Source organism: Sus scrofa, chromosome 11 (assembly GCF_000003025.6).
Source record: "Sus scrofa isolate TJ Tabasco breed Duroc chromosome 11, Sscrofa11.1, whole genome shotgun sequence".
Classification (NCBI taxonomy): domain Eukaryota; kingdom Metazoa; phylum Chordata; class Mammalia; order Artiodactyla; family Suidae; genus Sus; species Sus scrofa.
Genome location: NC_010453.5, coordinates 75,249,282 through 75,268,888, shown reverse-complemented (window position 1 = coordinate 75,268,888; position 19,607 = coordinate 75,249,282). Strand labels below are relative to the sequence as shown.

Genomic DNA, 19,607 nt, shown 5'->3' with positions numbered 1-19,607 from the left:
GTTTGGATTGGTTTAGGTATAAGTTAACCACGCTTAAAAATAAGAGTGAATAGGATGAGTCAATGAAATTCATATTCAAGCTTATCTTTTTTTTTCCAGGTATTTTGAAGCAATTTTTAAAGAGTGAAAAATTTTAAAAGCCTATAATGATTCATTGCCAATTTAGAGACTAAAGAAAGTAGTTAAGCTGAAGTGGGTTTATTTGTGTCTGGATACCAGAATTTATAATAGGCTATGTAGGTGGGACAGACTTTGTAACCTCAAACTGCAGTAGGAATTGACTCAGAATAACTAAGTCTGATTCAAGCTTATGACTAGTTAATGGCAGAGATTTTGAAGCTGAGATTTAAAAATACAAATACTAAAAGTTTGACATAACCCTGCTTAGTAGAAGCAGAATCAAGTATTACTTACTCTCTGCTCGGTGTCCAATAACGCAGTTTAGAAAAACCATAAAAATCGAGTAAGTAAAACATTCAGGACAGTGTTTTGCATCATATTCGAGTAGAACGATTTTATTTGATAGAGATATTGAGCTGATATTGATTAACCCTAATTCATAGTCCAACTCATGTTCTTACATGGTACATCATCCTCAGTTCTAGTGTTGGCACCGCAAATTTTCCATGATGTGTAGAGAGCAATTAGGAGCGCGCACACACACACACACTTTTCCCTTTTGTTTCACTACATTTTCTAACTCTTATTTCTACCCTTGGTCTAGTTCAGACGAGGCTTTGATCCATTCTATTGGCCAAGAGCTCGCTCTCTCACCCCTGACAGTTTCCTCATTCGGGTCAGAAGACCACTGTGGCAGACACCCAGGGGTGTTCTCTTCAATCTAACTAAGTTTCCGTTAACTAGGCTAAATTATAACTTTCTGTTATAATCCACTTCCAGGCCAGCCTTGTCAATAATTATCATATGTTATTTCTGAATTTTCACAAACTTTCTAACCACTTCTCTCCTTCAGCAACTTGACAAAATGCTCACCTTAGATAATTTTTAAAAATGCATGTAATCTAATTGCATTTATTGATTGGAAAATATATCCCACCCTCTACATTAGATACTAGGGTCCCCAAGATAAGCCCCTGCTCTCTGGAGCTCACCTTTAATGGGTCAGATAGACCAGTGGATCGGAACCGAGCAGTTGACTCTCACCTTGCGGAGCTGTGCTCCCAGTGCCGTGGAAGGGCGTGGGAAGAGCAGGCTGGGTAATCACGGAAGGCTCACTGGATGAGGTGAGGACTTGATGAAAGCAGAAGTTCCAGTAGGGATTTTGCCACACGAAGGGAGATGAGGAGGATATTTCAGAAAGGAAGGGCATGATTACCCACAGCTTCAGGGAAGTGCATCCTTCCTACAAGACACAGCCCGAGTCAGTGGTGGAGGAAGAGGAGGGAGGGTGATGGCTGGGTCGTGAATGGCCCAAGTAGGAGGCTCGGAGATAGAAAACATCGTGGTCAGGTTGCCGTTCGGGAACTAGCGTTCAGGCCCGAGTACGGAGAATGGTTGGTGCGGGTAAAGCTAGAAGCCGAAGTAGTCATTAGGAGACTTGTGATTGGTTGAGAAACAGTGAGGATCAGTTAAGACAGCGAGGACAGGATGGAGGAATACTGAAAAGTGAGGTAGAATGGGCAGGAGGACGGGAGTGTTTAAAGGCTAAGGATGGCGTCCAAAGTTCAGATGTACCCACTCGTTTAAACGGTGGTTCCACTGGGTCTGCTACACAAGCAGAGAAGTAGACTCACGTACATAGCCGTGTTGAGATGTGCCCTGGATAATTAGTGACAACAGCTGGTTGGCAGGTGCACACCTAACTGGGAGATAAGGATATAAATATGAGTTAAGGTTTCATGAATCTCAATAATGGATGAAGCCACTAGATCTTAAAAAAAATTGTATCATCTAGGAAGATTTGGTTAGGAAACACGCTTGTTAGTAATGTAAACACATACAACATAGTTTTCCCTTTCCACCATCTTCCACTCTGCTGAGGGAGGCAGACCTGTAACATCTGCTCTGAGCTTTATCTCCTGAGTTCCCAGGCAGGTGGTTGCCTAGGAGATGATGGGAGGGTGGGAGGGAGGAGCTGCTGGTGCGGAACCACCAAGGACTCATTCCTTGGTTCCCTTCCTGTGATGTTGTCTCGTTCCAGCAGCTGGGTCCTCAACAGACCTTTGATGTTCCAAGGAGATGTGCTCTGGAGATGTCTTTCCTTCTCATCCTCTTCTTCCGTTTGTCGTTTTGGGTGTTGGTTGTGGAGAAAGCTGGCCCCTGGCTTTCGTACTACCCTTTATGGTGTCCTTACATCTTGCCCACACTTGTCCCTTTGTAAATGAAGCCTCCCCACATTATCCCAATTTGAGTACCATTTGTATCCTGCCAGATCCTGACTGATACAGTCTTCTCTAGAATTCTACCCAGGAACATCACTTATTCATTGTTTCCATAGGTTTTGAGAACCACTGTCATTAAGAGTAAAACCATTAGCAAATCTATTTAGGAGAACAGTTATTGTAGGCACTTCTCTGCATCTCAATGGAATGACACCTTTCACCAGTTTCATTTTAAATACTGATCAGAGCAGGCCATAACCTTGTTCTTCTGTGATACTTTTAGACAGCCTGAGAAGTTTGCTATTCTATATTAAGAAGAAAACCAGTCAGTGATTTACTGGGAAATAGATCTCTCTAAACTGTCAGATGGGAGCAGCTAGTCTAATATTTGTGCCTGCTTTTGTATAACTGCACAGGGCAATTGCTATGTTTGTAATTACTAGTGGCATGCAATTTCTGTATCTTCACCCCCTGTTTTGGTTACTTAAAATTTATATTTGAGGTGCATCACTCAGATTAAGTCGGTTAATGATTGTTTAGGCCAGTCTTCATAGGAGTCTTCTTTTTCTAAAACAAATACATGTAGACCCTAATACGTACAAGTTTTCCTGCTATCCCATGTAACCTTGTCATCTCATACATCATCTGTTGCTGTCACCATTTATGACTCTTGAGAGGAGAGCTCTTTCAGTTGCTCACCTTAACTGAAGGGCACCACGGTGTGGACTTGGGTCTTCATAACCCAGACTGGACCTGCTGGCCATGCAGGGGCCCAGCTCTGCCAGGGGGTGCACAGAGGAGGGGCGAGTTCACCTTTGGTAGTTAAGATGTTTTCATAAGGTTTACTTATAAAATTGGTCCACAGAGGTGTAACTTGGTCTTCTGTATAATTTTGATCATCTGCTAGGGAGCCAAAAACCAACCATCCAGCTGAATAAAAAACCCAGTGTTTGGTTCATAGTAAGTTTTATACAGAAAAATAATCACAAATATGACCATGGATTAGTCAAGTGTTTGGTTCATTTGCTTATTCAACAAATTTTACTGAGCTGGATAGTGAGGACGTTATTATGATTAAAACATAGCTGCTTGTTCTCCATGTAATGATTACAGTTAAGTGCAACAACATTCAATTAAATAAATAATTAAAATCAAAGAACAGAACTTTTAGAGGCATGTAACAGAAGCATCTAACTCAAAATTAGATTTCCAGATGAAGTTCTGTAAAAAAAATCTGAAAGATGGGGTATGCTTCTGACATGATCTAGCCAACTGGAAAATTTGTGCCTCTGTCAATTAGTGGAAGTTACTGATAAATTTTAAGTGATCATACCAAACATTATAGTCTGAAACACAATTCGAACATGTAATATTATTGTGAGGGTGGAACAGATGTGGGTAGAGTCAGGTAGCACCTGGAGTTAGAAAGGGAACAGTATTTACATGTGGCTGTTGGAAGTGAGCTGAATTAGAGTGCTGTATAGTTCCAAAAAATATTTGAGCATCTAAAATGTTACAGGTAATATATACCAATGCTAAGAATCAAAAGATGACTAAAAACCTGGTTTCCATCCTCCGAAGCAGATATCCTGTCATTATAGGCATTGCAAAAGAGGTTATTCCCCCCCGCTTTGATAGACATATACCACTGTGTATGTTTAAGAGGTGCAATGTGGTGATAATTCACACGTGTATTGTGAAATGATTACTGCAAGAAGGCAGGTGGACGCTCTTTCCCTCACATAGCGTCGTTTTGTTGGTCCCGGTGGTGGCAGCAGTTAAGGTGAGGACGTTTAAGAGGTACCCGCGTAGTAATTTTCAGGCGCACAACACAGTATTGCTAACTATGTTAGCACCTTAGTCCTCCAGGGTGTACCCTTCTTACAACCGCAAGTGTTCACCCTTTGACCAGCGTCTCCTTATTTTCCTCAGCCCCTGGCAACCACCAGTCTCGTCTCTGTATGCATGTTTTTGTTCTGTTTTATTTCTTCTTAGTTTCTACATGTTAGTGGGGTCATGCAATATTTGTCTTTCTTTGTCTGATCTATTTCACTTAGTACAGTGCTCTCGGGGGTTATCCGTATTTTCTCAAATGGTAGGATTTCCTTCTTTTTTAATGTGTCAGTATTATTCCATTGTATATATAAATGAGTATATATGTACACACACACACACACACACACATCACACTATCTTAACCCATTCATATGTTGATGACAAAAAGTTGTTTCCACGCCTTGGCTATTCTGAAGGATGCCCTCGTTAACACTGGGGTACAGCTATCCCTGCAAGACAGTGATTTTTGTTTTCTTGGGATAGATACGCAGAAGTGGGCTTGCTGGATCCCATGGTGGTTCTGTTTTTAGTTCTTTGAGGCGTCTTCGTACTGTTTTGCCCAGTGACCACACCAGATTATGTTCCTGCCACCGGTGCAGCAGGCTTCCCGTTTCTCCACATCCTCATCAGCGCTTGCTGTCTCCTGTCTTTTTGATGATAGCCATTCTGGCAGGTGCGATGTGGTACCTCCCTGTGGTTTGATTTACATTTCCCTGATGATGCTGAACACTTTCTCAGGTACCTCTTGGTCAATTGTATGTTGTCTGCTTTTTTATTTTGCTATTGAGTTGTTCCAACAACAACAACAAAACAACAATTGTAAATCCAGGGAAAATGTATGTTTTGTATACATAACAAAATATTATACAGAACAGCATAGTAATAGCACATTTGGGTAAAAATAAAAATAGTTCTCTTTTAATTTTATGAATACAGGTTGTTTTCCGAAAGGCTTAAGACCATAAATAATGCTTTAAATTTTATAGCTGAGGATGTCCAACTTTAAGTTCCCAGCATAAAAAGGAAAAGAAGTCTTGAAATGTTAGGATCTGCTTCATAAAGTAAAAGAAAGTTAGCTGACATTTTAGGAGAAAGTAGAGAGAAAGAGAAGGAATTGAAAACAGCCTGTAAGGATTAATTAAATCATCCAGGTGTGGAGAGATCTAAGACAGTGTATGAAAATATCAATGTAAAACTTGGTCTAAACGGCAGAAGAGAAAAGAACTAGCCTTTGGCACGTTGGGGGTCAGTGTCTTTCGCTGGTGAGGAGAGAGCTGGCTGAGAGGGGCTGTATCGCTGGTGAGGAGAGAGCTGGCTGAGAGGGGCTGTGGGAAGGGAAGAGCACGTCAAGGGAAGGGCGTGGGTGAGGCGCCTTCCCGCCTCGTTGTAAGTAGACAGGCACATGGAAGATACCAGTGTTTGAGCCACTAGATAGGATTTTTGGAAATAATAGCGTACGTGGGAATCAGATTATGAGTCCTCTGATCTGTAATTGTATATTCCTCAGTGAAATACGGGAAGAAAAATTACTTAAAGATATCACACCATTCAGCGTGTAGTGGTGAAGATGGTGTTAGAGACGGACGTTCTGGTTCTGAGCAAACACTGGAAGTTTGAAAGAGCCTCAGAGGACATCATGAACTCAGACATCGGAATCAGTTCTTTAACAGTGCAAGTGTTCACCTGACTTCAACCAACACGGAAGATGATGGAATGCACAGCAGATAAATGAAGGCGGTTCCAAGAGATTTATGTATGAAAAAGCACAGAGCAATGAAAATAATACCTCTCTGCCGGGATTCAGCCAAAATATTGTGAAGATGGGATGAGATTTGTGTAAATCTTATTGGCCTAACAAAGAAAGAAGCAGAACTTGATGGCATATTGACTATAGAGAATATAAAATTAGGGACAATTAAATAGTAGTACTTTTTTAGTGAAAATAATATGGACTGGAAAAACGTGAGAGTTTGTGGCTAAGATTGTAGATTGAGGAGTTCCCACTGTGGCTCAGTGGTAATGAACCCGACTAGTACCTGTGAGGATGCAGGTTCAATCCCTGGCCTTGCTCATTGGTTTGAGAATCCGGTGTTGTCGTGAGCTGTTGTGTAGGTCACAAATGTGGCTCAGATCTGGTGTTGCTCTGGCTGTGGCTGTGGTGTAGGCCATCAGCTACAGCTCTGATTCGACCCCTAGCCTGGGAACTTCCATATTCCGTGGGTGTGGCCCTAAAAAGACAAGATAGATAGATAGATAGATAGATAGATAGATAGATAGATAGACAGACAGACAGACAGACAGACAGACAGACAGATAGATAGATTTAGGAGGTGATAGGTGGCTCCTGAAAGCTGAAGCTGTTGAGCCCTTGGCTGTTGAAAGTCGGTGAGAGACTGGCTGTGACCAGAGCTTTTCCTGGTCTTAGAGGTGAGAGGCAAGAGAAGGAAGAGAGTTCAGCAGGAGATCTTCGAGGGATTTTAGGGTTTATGCCCCCCACTTTCTGTCTGTACAGAAACTTGTGCTTTGACCTTGGCTTGAAATCTGCCGTCGGCAAAGGTCCAGCTATTGATTCTGCTCTGCCTTCAAGAGCCACACCCATTCCAGTTCCTTTCCTACACTTAGGTCTTTAAAATGTGAATTCTGCAGACACACTGTTCCCTTAGCAGTCAGTACAATGGCTTGTATTCCCGGTTCCTTTAACTAGTCCTCGTATGGTATCTCTTTACCTTCCCATGCTCCTGGTTTTCCTCCTCTGTGCATCCTCTAAGTTCCTTCTTCAAATGGCTGACAGTTTACTAGCTGTTTGTCTCGGGCAAATTTTAAATTTTCTCTTCGTCTCCTCACCCGTAACATGGGGACCATTACAGTAGCACCCTCATGGGGGTGCCGTGACTGTCATACAAGATACCTCCTGTGAAATGTTAGACAAAATGCCAGGCATCAGTTGATATTAGCAGTTGACATTGGGCCACCACTGAATGTGGATTTTTTAAAGTATTTCGGCACTTACATCAAAGCACATTTTGAACATATTTCAAGTATGTGTTTATATTTTTGTCTGTCCTAAAATCTGTTGTGTCTTTAAGGGAACTGTTTCTTACCCCAGTTTGTGTGATTCCCGGCACACACGAGTATGTCCTCAGTGAGTGCTTGTGGCATTCATGTAATAAATGGTTTAATCGGTGGAGACACGATGCCGTCTAAGGGTTCATGCGTCACACTAGCGTGTCATTTAGTGATAGTGCCCTTCGCCGCGTAATGCGAGTGTGATCCCGAGACCTGTCCTCCACGTGTTAGCAACTGCTCCTCTTGTTGCGGAGAGCGCGCCGTGTGCCAGTGGCTTCTGTGCTCGTTCTCACTGAATCCTCACCACAAGCCTGGGAGACAGGTTCCACCACTTGCCTCTTTTACAGGCGAGGAAACTGAGGAACGGGGCGGGGGGGCGGTGCGGTAAGACTCTACCCAGGTGATCACTCAGCTGGAGAGGGATGGAGAAGGGGTGAGAGCCCCCCTGTCCGATTGCAGAGCCACGACCCCCACCCCTGTGCTCTATCGCCCCCACCCTGCCGAACTGCTCAAGTTCTGTCTTTCTAATGATAATGATGATTTAAAACCGGAGACCATGGCCCCGATCCAGCTCAGTTTGTACCTTTGTTTTGTGCTTTTCCAGCTGCTTTGAGAAGCCCCCACTCACGGGCCATGGCACTTTCTTCTTCCCTCTGTCCACTGAGGCCAGCAAGTCTTATGGTTGACATGTGAGTGAAACAGGGTGGACTGACATTTTAGGAAAAGTTTCCTGTGTGAGTGTTACTGAGATGTCACCACTGAGCTGTTTCTAGGCCAGGTGCATGACAGCCAATCTGCTGTGACAGCCTAGCTGGGTCATTTCCTAACTAACCTCAGAGAGAGTGTGCTGCCTCCCCAAACTCAGTTCCCTTATTTATTTATTTTTTATTTTTTATTTTTTTGGTCTTTTTGCTATTTCTTTGGGCCGCTCCCTCAGCATATGGAGGTTCCCAGGCTAGAGGCTGAATCGGAGCTGTAGCCACCGGCCTACACCAGAGCCACAGCAACGCGGGATCCGAGCTGCATCTGCGACCTACACCCCAGCTCACGGCAACGCCAGATCGTTGACCCACTGAGCAAGGGCAGGGACCGAACCCTCAACCTCATGGTTCCTAGTCGGATTCGTTAACCACTGCGCCATGACGGGAACTCCTCAGTTCCCTTATTTTGAAAAGTTTTCCCTGTTGTTGTAACAAGTACGTGAAATAGCAGGTGAAGACACCTAAGATATTATCTGAGCTCAGGGTAGAGCTTCATGTTTCTCACCTAAATAAAACCGATAAACCAATGGGAGACATAGGAATTCACATTAATAACTGTAACCTGATGGTCTCTGAGATACACTGTTCCACGCACGCAAAATATGGAGTATTGGGGAGGAAAGGTCCCTACTGATTCTGAAAAGAGAGAGGAAGGTCTCTAATAACATAGGACTTCTGACTGGTCCTTGAAGAAAACAGTCGGCTTCTTCGGAGCTTGGCTAATTTAATAGGAGTTTGTTCTCACAGACTCCATGAGGGCAAAGAGAAGGATTGTTTTCCCAAAACTCCATCACCACTGTCCAGCATCAAACCTACGTATAATAGGAATTGAACAAATAGCAGTCAGAAGTGTGTCTAACTCCATGTCACTGATGAAAAATGTACACCCAGTAAGGTTGTAACTTGTCCAAAATAGTTCATCTAGTCAGGAAAAGGAAAGAAACTTAAAATTTATGACTGTAAAATCTGTGATTGCATCTGCTCAGGGATTTTTGTCTTCCTAATTTGGAGAGAAATGCCAAAATAAAATCAAGTGCTCAGGTTGCTTCTGGAATCCAGTAGGGACTGCAGGGGAACTTCACTTTTCTAGCTGGTTTAAAAGTTCATTGGATCTGTTGAGAGCTCCCTGATAAAGAGCTGTCACTAAAATTTACAAACTGTTCAGCAGAATGTATGGCATCACATCCGCAATTGGAGCTGTGTAACATGGGCATGCACGTAAACATAAATACACATTAAAACTGACTCAGAATTGCTGATGCTGTAATGAGCCATCTTAAATACATGGGAAATGTCCAGAGAAATGAGTGAAGGGACTGTTCTTGCATTCAGGAAGGGGTGAAGATTGTAGCTCAGTATCTATAGCGTAGTAAGCCTTCACTTAACAGCCCATGAATAGAAGCATGACAGGATGACTCAGTTAAGTGGTTAATTTAATAATGAACTCTTTAAAATACTTGAAATTGATCATTTAAGTGGAAAAAATACCTTTAGCGGACTGAAGATGTAAAATGGTCTTCACAACCTAGTTGATATTAAACTCATACAAACTAGTGATACGTATTGTCATTTTTGAATGAGGAAATCAAAACTTAGAACACAAACGCTTTAAGTTAAATACAGTTTTATGGAACACGCCTTTTAAAATTTGATTTTTGTCATTGTTGTTGCACCCGTGGCATGTGGAAGATCCCAGGCCTTTGAGAAATTTGGTGTACGATAGTTTTTGTTTTGTTTCATTTTAGAAAGTTTATTGAGGAATGGAGGAGTTTAATTAGATAATAACCCACTGAGATTATTTTATAAAATTCTTAGTTAATTACAAAATTCATCTACTATTAAATTTGAAGTATAGCCATATAGTAGCATTAAACAAAGACATTGGTCTGTATTCAGCATTATTTTTAAGCTGGCTTCTTCCGAGTATGATTTGTAACCCTGTACTTTGATTTATCACATATATCAAGATAGTTCTATACATTCTAGTGCTGTCTTTTTTCAGCTCATGTTTCTGATAAGAAAATTGAAAATAATCCATCAAGGTAGAATGTGACCTAGCTGGAATGTGTCAAAATGTGAATAAAATATAGATTACAAGTCAGATATCTCCACGGCCAAAATACTGTTTACCTTAGTTAAGAACCATTACTTTCCTTTAATCCTTTGATGAAACTGAGCTCTTTAAAAGAAAGAACTGCAAATTATTTATCCTAAATTACTTGTGCTTAGCAAAGTACATTCTAGATCCTCATTTAGTACTCATTAAATAAAGCAAATATAATATTTAAGAAACTTTTGGTTTTTTCATTTTTTATTTTTTTCTCTTTTCAAAGTCACACCTATGGCGTATGGAAGTTCTTGCTCTAGGGATCAGATCAGAGCTGCAGCTGCAGCCTACACCTGCTGCAGCCACAGCCACACCAGATCTGAGCCACATCTGCCACTTACACTGAAGCTTGCAGCCACACTGGATCCTTAACCCACTAAGCGAGGCCATGGATTAAACCCACATCCTCACAGAGACCACATCGGGTCCTTAACCCTCTGAACCACAAAATATACAAACAACTCATACAACTCAACAACGAAAAAACAAACAATCCAATGGAATAAAGGACAGAAGACCTAAAAACACATTTCTCCAAAGAAGACATGGATGGCCAGTGGGTATGTGAAAAAATATTCAACATCACTAATTATTAAAGAAAAGCAAATGAGAACTACAATGAGGTACCACCTCACACCAGTCAGAGGGGCTGTCATTAATAAGTCTACAAAAACAGATGCTGGAGAGGGTGTGGAGAAAAGGGAACCCTCCTACAGTGTTGATGGGAATGTAAATTGGTACAACCACTATGGAAAACAGTGTGGAGGTACCTTAGAAAACTAAATATAGAACTACCATATGACCCAGCAGTCCCACTCCTGGGTCTATATCCAGGCAAACTATGCATGCCCCCATATGTTCATGACAGCACTATTCACAATAGCCAAGGCACAGAAACAACCTAAATGTCCACCAACAGACGAATGGATTAAGAAGATATGGCCCATATATACAATGGAGTGCTACACAGCCATAAAAAAGAATGAAATAATCGCATTTGCAGCAATGTGAATGGACCGAGAGATTATCCTACTAAGTGAAGTCAGAAAAAGAAAGACACATACCATGTGATATCACTTATGTGTGGAATCTAAAATGTGGCACAAATGAATCTATCTAGAAAACAGTGACAGACTGGCAGACATAGAGAACAGACTTCTAGCTGCCGAGGGGGAGAGGGGAGGGAGGAGGGTGGATGGGGAGTTTGGGGTGAGTAGATGCAAACTATTACCTTTAGAATGGATAAGCAGTAAGTTCCTACTCTGTAGCACAGGGAGTTATATCTAGTCTCTGGGGATAGAACAAGAAGGAAGATGATATGAGAAAAAGAATGTATATATATGTATGACTGGGTCACTTTGCTATACAGCAGAAATTGGCATAACATTGTAAATCAAGTATAATAATTTTTTTTTGTCCTTTTGCCTTTTCTAGGGGCACTCCCACGGCATATGGAGGTTCCCAGGCTAGGGGTTGAATTGGAGCTGTAGCCACCAGCCTACGCCAGAGCCACAGCTACGCGGGATCCAAGCCTCATCTGCAACCTATACCACAGCTAACAGTAACACCAGATCCTTAACCCACTGAGCAGGACCGGGGATCAAATCTGCAACCTTCCTAGTTGGATTCGTTAACCACTGAGCTATGGCGGGAACTCTTAAAATTTTTTTAAAATTTAAATGAACTTTAAATATAAAGGAATAAATATAATAGGTAATAAAGATATGTCCTGAAGTGTTCTAATCCATAAAATTTAAACATTAATTTTTAGCTGGGAACAATCTCAAATCAATTGGAACAGATTTCTTTATAATTTAAAAATATTTCTGGAGTTCCCTGATGGCTCAGTTGGTTAAGAACCTGGTGCTGTCACTGCTGTGGGACAGGTTTGATCAAAGGCCTGGGAACTTCCACATGCCATGGATGCAACAACAACAACAATCAAATTTTAAAAGCTGTGTTCCGTAGAACATTGCTTTCACAGTTTAACAGATTTTTTTTTTTTCACACAGGAACCTCAGCTCTCAGGGGTTTTATAGTAGGCGAACATGCAAGATCATAACTCAAGAAGAGGTATATCTTCTCGATAAACTGTGTTTTCCGTGATTATTCACCAGATAATTTTTTCATTGAATATATTTTTAGGAAAGGCTACTGTAAATCATGCTGTTGATTTCAGATTAGTTTATTTTTTGCTGATCTATTTTCTACAATTTAATTAATTTTTTTTTTTTTTCTGTTTTTTAGAGCCACACCTGCAGCACATGGAGGTTCCCAGGCTAGGGGTCGAATCAGAGCTATAGCTGTCAGCCTACACCACAGCCACAGCAATGCCAGATCTGAGCCACGTCTGTGATCTACACCACAGCTGACAGCAACACCGGAGCCTTAACCCACTGAGTGAGGCCAGGGATCGAATCCACAACCTCATGGTTCCTAGTCAGATTCGTTTCCGCTGCGCCATGATGGGAACTCCTCTACATTTTTAATGAAGGATTTTTTTTTTTTTCACATAACATTTCAAACAACTCCTCAAAGGCCTCATTTATGTTTCAGATTGACATCCTGATTGTATTATTTGTGCCAGGGAGGATTTTTTTTTCTACATGAAGTTTTCAAACTCTCCAGAATGCACTGTATCAGTCATATGGTCCACCTACCTCAGTATTCTTCTATATCCACTACTAACATATATATATAACATATATATATATCCCTTTAAAGTAAACACATATATTTAAACATATATATTTATATTTTTATATTTAATGGCATTCAATGTATTTGATAACCATTAAATGTTATTTATTAATTATGTTCATAATTATGAACTTTCTAAAATCTATATGTTCAATTGCAAAACATCAAAATTAAAAATCAAAATCTATCATATACTAGTAAAAACTTTATATAAAAATACACCCTCAAAAAATCTAGAGATTAGAGATTTGGAAGCATCCAGAAAGTAAAACTAAAGGTTGTGTTAATTATATATTTGTTAGATTTTTTTGAACTCTGATCACTAACATAATGCCAATCTGAACTGCCAGATAAAATATTACATGCATTATAAGTATATTTTCAAATGAAATTTTTCTATACCCCTTTGAAAAAACAACATGTCAAGTGCTTTTTATTTGAGGTGCTAAACCCAAGTTTCCTAATTCCTCAGAAGGAAGAAGACAAATGACTGCAAGCACAGCTAAAGGTCAAGGAAAAATTAGGCCAGAACCAAGAATGCTGCAAAAGAATTGCCAGAAGCAAAGACGACAGTGAAAGAGGAAGTCAGCAAGTTCTTTAAAAAGGGAAGAGAAAAATGAAAGTTCAGATCGTTAAAGATTTAATCGACTAGTCAAAGTCGGAGAGAACAAAGCCATCAAATGAATGCTTCCAACAGTCCCTGGAGAGTGCACCCCGGCCATTAACATAGTTTCCTAATTACTCGAGGTATCTCTCAAACAGGCTGTGGGTAAACCCTGCACTTTGGAGAAACATAATTGGATAATGGCTTGAAAGTGATTAGAAGGATCATTGGATAAGTCAGTCTGTATTATTTACCTGTGAAAGGAGAGAACTTTGAAGTCTGTTTCAGAATTAAAGCCCAGTTGTAGATACTTATTGTAGGAAGCAGAACATTTCTTGAAAAATGAACTAGAGTTACTGTTATTCTCTGTATTTATGGAGATTTATTGTACATAAATAAACCTGAGCAACACTTCCACTGTGAAAACATCGAAAGTATGTATGTATGTATGTATGTATCATTGACCCCATTTTCAGTTACAAAAACTGAGGCTCTAATCAGTGAAATAATTTGTTCAAGGACGTACGTAGGGTTCTTGACCTGACAGCTGAGATATGCATCCAGGTCCATCTGCCTCTACCTGCTCTTGTCTCCAGGAGTATTTGCTGGAATGACGGCCCAGTGATGGTTCCTTGGAGTCCTGGCTTTCTCAGGGTTTCTTTCCTTTTTGTACATGTCTCCTCAGTCTTTAAATTTATTTCTTCTTACAAAAATAAATAAATAAATAAAAATAAAAAGGAGAAAAAACACTGTGAAGATTTAGCACTGACTCAAAAGTATATACTAAATCAGAGTATGATGTCAGACACAAACAGAGAAAAATTCTATCATAAACGGCCTCTTGGGGTTATTTCTCTACACACATACACACACACACACACACACACACACACACCATGTACATAATATGGTCTACATGACGTGACCTTTAGCAGCACCCATAAGCCTTACACTGTTACAGGAAAGTACAGTTAACAACATTCTCCCTAACTTTATGGTACTCATGCAAATCTAGGATACTCTTCTGAGAAGGAACACCACTCTCCCTGATTTATGTGTAGAAATATGACATCCTAGAATATCCTGAAGTGAACTATGGAACCATATCTCGCAAGCCTTTATAGAGCAATTTAGGGCAGTGGAATAGCGTGTGATACCAGTCATTGCTGTAGAGCACTCGTTCGGGGCTAGCATCTGCCTCTGCTGCCTGTTTACACTTGGATGTACAGCCGGGAGAGGGAATCCTGGGCCCTTGACGTCATTTCATCTGGCCCTGGGGGCAAGTAACAGGAAGGGACAAGCCATTTGTGCGTCCAGTCACAAAGCACAGTGGGACTTTAGAAAAGCCGCTGAAGGAGGTCCTGTGATATCCATTTCTAGTATGTTAATTTTTTTTCTCTTTTTCTGCTCACATGTGACATTTATTTTCTCTCTAAGTGAGGGATGCACTCCGTGGGGTATTCCTCTGTCACTTTCTGCAGATTTCTGTGAATCTCTTCTATTTCTTCCTCTTCTGTGCCATGTTTCCCACTCTCTTATTCTTTTGTCCCTCTTCCCCCACCAACTCTACCTGTTTCTTTTATTGATAACAAAATAAAAGTATAAAAAACCTCTTGGATTGCTTTTGGGCTCTGTCATTTGAAAATCAAAATGAATTTGGTTTTACTTCTGTAGCTTTCAGTTGATTCTTTTTATGAATCAGATGCCTTTAAAGCAAAGAATGGGACATGAGTCCACATTCTCTGCCTTTCTATGAACTATTGTAATTCAATCCGTGAAACAAATATATGATAATTTGCAATTTAGATGTCTTGTTACATTTAATTTATTTTAGTGAAATTTGTCGTGTGTGTATGTGTGTGTGTGTGTGTGTGTGTGTGTGTGTTTTCTTTTTTAGCTGCACCTGCAGCATATGGACGTTCCTAAGCCAGGGATTGAATTCAAGCCACAGCTGTGACCTACACCACAGCTGCAGGAACTCCAGATGCTTAACCCCCTGCTCCGGGCTGGGGATCTAGCCCATGCCTCAGGAGTGACCCAAGTTGCTGCAGAGACAACGCCAGTCCTTAACCCATTGCCCCACAGTGGGAACTGCTTGTACTTTAAATTGAATCATCACTCTTTGAATATCGCTTTAACACAGAGGTATCAATATATTCATAATATGAGAGGAAATTTTTCTTAAGTTTCCATATATAGATATAAATTTTGTCATGGCTTGCGAACAATTCTAAAATATCCTCTTTGACACTTGACCAATTAGCTTAAATCTAATTGAGTATATATGTCATTAACCCAGACAATACTTGAGATAGTAGATTCACTACAGATTCAGTATGTATTTTTCCTATGATTATTCATGCTAATAGGCCTACATCCCAGTATGTTTTGTAGTATAATTTCACTTGAAAGAAAATTTGTAGTGACCAAGTCATACATTTTCTTTGTCTGATTTTCACTTCTTTTAAAAAGGAAATATTTTGGTGAGCACATTGTTATTATGGCTTTTACTCTTTTAAGCAGAATTTCTAACACAGCTGTTAAGCCACTGTTTGCCTTAGGTTCCTGTCTAATATGAAAAATGTCTGTGTATTTACCTGAATGCTAGGGATGACACAGATTCATCTTACTAGCACTTCCCTCAGTGGGATTTACCCAGGATCTCAGGTGGCCATTAGCCCCGTGCCCTGGGACTGTAAAAAGGCTTATCAGAGCTGCCCCTGTATCTGCAGTTACACCCACCTCCTGACTCAGCGTGAAGGAGAATCATCAAGCGGGAACAGTGGGAGCCTCAGATGGAAATACTATGCATGAACTTTCTCTTATTTATGTTTTTTAAAAAATCTTTACAATAAGCAAAGCAAAAGCTCAGCTGAAATATAGCTACTATTTTTATGAGAGTAATGTGACCTACATAAAGAGGAATTTAAAACAGCTAGTTGATTTGATTAGACCCTAAAGGAATGTGATTTGTCATTGACAGAATATGTTCCTCAAATATTTGTAAAGGTTGAATAATAGCTACTCTCTTAAATGTTTAATTCCTTTTAAAACCACCCAAATCTAGGTAGTATTTATTATTTTAAATACTTATTAATTTAATAGACTTAAATAAACTAAGATGATGTTTCCAGACCATTCAGTGAGAACAGATTTTATAAATCCATTTTCATCTATCATGGCATATAAAGCGTGAATTCATTTTCATTTGTCATGAATATTAAGCGTGAATGGGCAGGAATTCTTTTTACTAAATGGCACTATGAGAGACCATTTAATTTCTTAACCTGCCCTTATTTTAAAAACCTATTCTCATTTTTAAAACACCTATCCTTAAATAGTGTAACTGTGTGTGTTACACAATATGTGCATACATACATTTATATACATAACATAGTTGGAACTAAATAGGTAAATATTATGTAAGTGGATTTGCAAGTTTATGAGCTAAGCGCCAATAGCTAAACAAGGTGACACTTTAGTGTGCCATTACTTATATACTCAGACTATGTGGTCCCATCCACATAAACGTGACACTTGAAATTTTGTTGTTAGGTAAATACTTTAGGAGGAAATTTAGAAACCTCCTGGACGGGATTTATTCAGAACAGATTCTCACGTTACCTTGATCTTTGGAAATGGGTATTTATGTTTTGTTGAACTTTCATGGTGTAATGAAAATCTATAAATTGCAATTAGCACAACGAGGCTGAAAAATGAAGAAAGTTGTTGTTTCAGTGTCTCCTTTGCTGAGCTGCTTATGCAGGTGGAGGTGGGGATTTCTGTGGTATTCTAATCCTAGCAGCATATTTTCTTTCCATTCAGTGACAACTCTCGTTCAGAGAAGAGGCAAATATGTCTACTAGATATCCCTTTCGGTGGGTGAGGAGCAGCTCTTATTTAACAGAGCACTTATTAAGGATGCAGTACTTTGCACTGACTTGAAAAGCGGGGACTGGATGTCCTCTGTGCATAAGCTACTCCCAAGTTGTAGGATAAATCACTTTAAAATCTGTCTTTGTTCTTTCAGTCCAATGCCTGGAAAAATTACTAATCAATTGTGGCTCTCCAGTGACCTTGACTTGAGATCACATGGTTGACCTCAGCACAGAGAATGTTTGGCGGTATAAATTGTAAACTCCACTAAAGTATGTCCCAGTATATCGCTGGGTATTTTACACTGTTTCCACTAATTTTGTTTATCTTATTCATTTGATGACTATTTCTGTGCTAGAAGAGACTTCTAGCTATCATGCTTTACATGTTGCCAACACAGAATGGCCATTTTGACATAGCTGCACTAATTTTTAGGTGCTCTTTTTAAAAAGTCAAATATACTTGGTTTTCCGTTTCTTGACTTTTTTTTTTCCTTGCTATTACCTAGATGAGCCAAAGTCTTTTCATTAGCATATTTGATGTTAAGGTCTCTCCATTTTTTTTCTCTCTCTCTATGGTAGATATATATGACTGTGATACAGATACAAACACCGATACAGAGATACATGGATGTAGAACATATTCATAGACTTTATTCTGTGTAAAGCTTGGTCTTGGTGTTGCAGTATCTTGCCATCTGTTTCCTTCCCTAACATGCCCAGGTTTCATATTTCTACCTCAGCTGAAAGAAATGAGAAATAAAGTGGACCCCACAGTGGGAAGACTCCCCCAATGTTATGGTAACTCCAAGTATGTTGCCTGGCGGCCAACAGAAAGAGAAAGATTCGAAGACCAAACAAAGAAGACTGAATTATGAGACTCTTATGTTTATTTCAATGTGCAGTGCAAAGTAGGAGGAAGGGAACATTAGGTGACACTTTGGTTAGGGCGGTGGGCAGCGTCTCATCAGGTAAGGCAGATCTAGCCTATTTGTAGTGGGAAAACTCATCCGCGGCTGGATATCTGGTAGTCTTGTCTTTGTATAACTTTGTACAATGTTGGTGTATGAAGTCATGACATGAAATAGTAAATATTTTACTAGTAGAATGTATTTCTGCATACATCACAATAACCCCAAGTGCACCAGTGAATGACAGAAATCATTAGATTTTTCCAAGTTTTCTAGTAATATCCATTTGCTGCTTTTTACATTAACGATGTTTGTTTAGGACACGTAGAAACAGGCCTCAGACCTTTAAGAAATATTTTTGAAGGAAACTTAAAGTGGAAACCATCCTACCTGCCATTTTTTCTCCCCAGGAAGGCCTGCCTTTGTTTGTTTGTTTGTTTGTTTTTTCTTTTAATTACAGTATGGAAAACTTCGGTATAGATCCCAGATGTCCTGAAAGTACATAACCTGAGAACCAGTGATTTAGTTTGAATAAAATAATAGCAGGGCAGCTAAATAAGTATTTTAAGGCTCTAAGTGGACATTATATGGAAGACGGTAACTCGTGATTCTTAATTTACCAGAGTCACTCTTTGTACGCATCGAGATGTGACTGGTGACTGATTCTTGGGGCAGGAGAAGGAGGTTTAATAGCACTTTAAATGGATATCTCTTATTTGTGTGGATATTATTTTTGTGTTTCTATTGTATTATGTTTAGAAGATTTTAAGAAATATATGAAATGGTTTCAAATGATCACTTGGACGGCAGAAAAAAAAAGGATAAATCCATTTTTCTTTCTTTAAGCTAGAATTTGAGGCCTATAAGAAGAAAAAAAAGTATCACAACAGATGCGCTCATTGTTATTCTTTTCAGCGTCCACCAAGACTGATATCCAGAGGCTGGAAAATCTGTAATTAGTTTTCTTGTCTCAATTCCCTCTCTGAAAATCTCATAATAGTTTCTCATTACCCCTCAGATACAATCAAAACTCCTTAGGAAAACTTATGACTTTCCTTTTTTAAATAATTTTTAAAATTATGTTTAAAGCCCCGTAGCATAAAATTTACCTTCTTAGCCATTTGTGAGCGTCCAGTTCTGTAGCATCAAGTGTATCCACATTGCTGTGCAGCGGACCTCTAGAAGATGTTCAGATGTTCCTTGCAGAAGGGACCCTCCGTACCCCTTGGATAACAACTGCTTATTTCCCCTCCCCTCCAGCCTCTAACTGCTGCTGTCCTGTACAGCTTTCTTGATCTGGCTCCTGCGATGCTGTTTGACTTTTCTGTGACTTGTCTAAAAACCCGCTCCGCAGGCACACACTCAGTCTTTGCATCCCCAACGCTCGCTTTCAGGACTCTGGTCC

At 40.0% G+C, this 19,607-nt stretch overlaps 1 protein-coding gene across 2 annotated transcripts in view; it reads left to right on the top strand.

The window, feature by feature from the left end:
* Nucleotides 1–19,607, top strand: part of FAM155A (family with sequence similarity 155 member A) — a 602,381-nt gene that overhangs the window by 75,811 nt on the left and 506,963 nt on the right. The window lies entirely within an intron of this gene.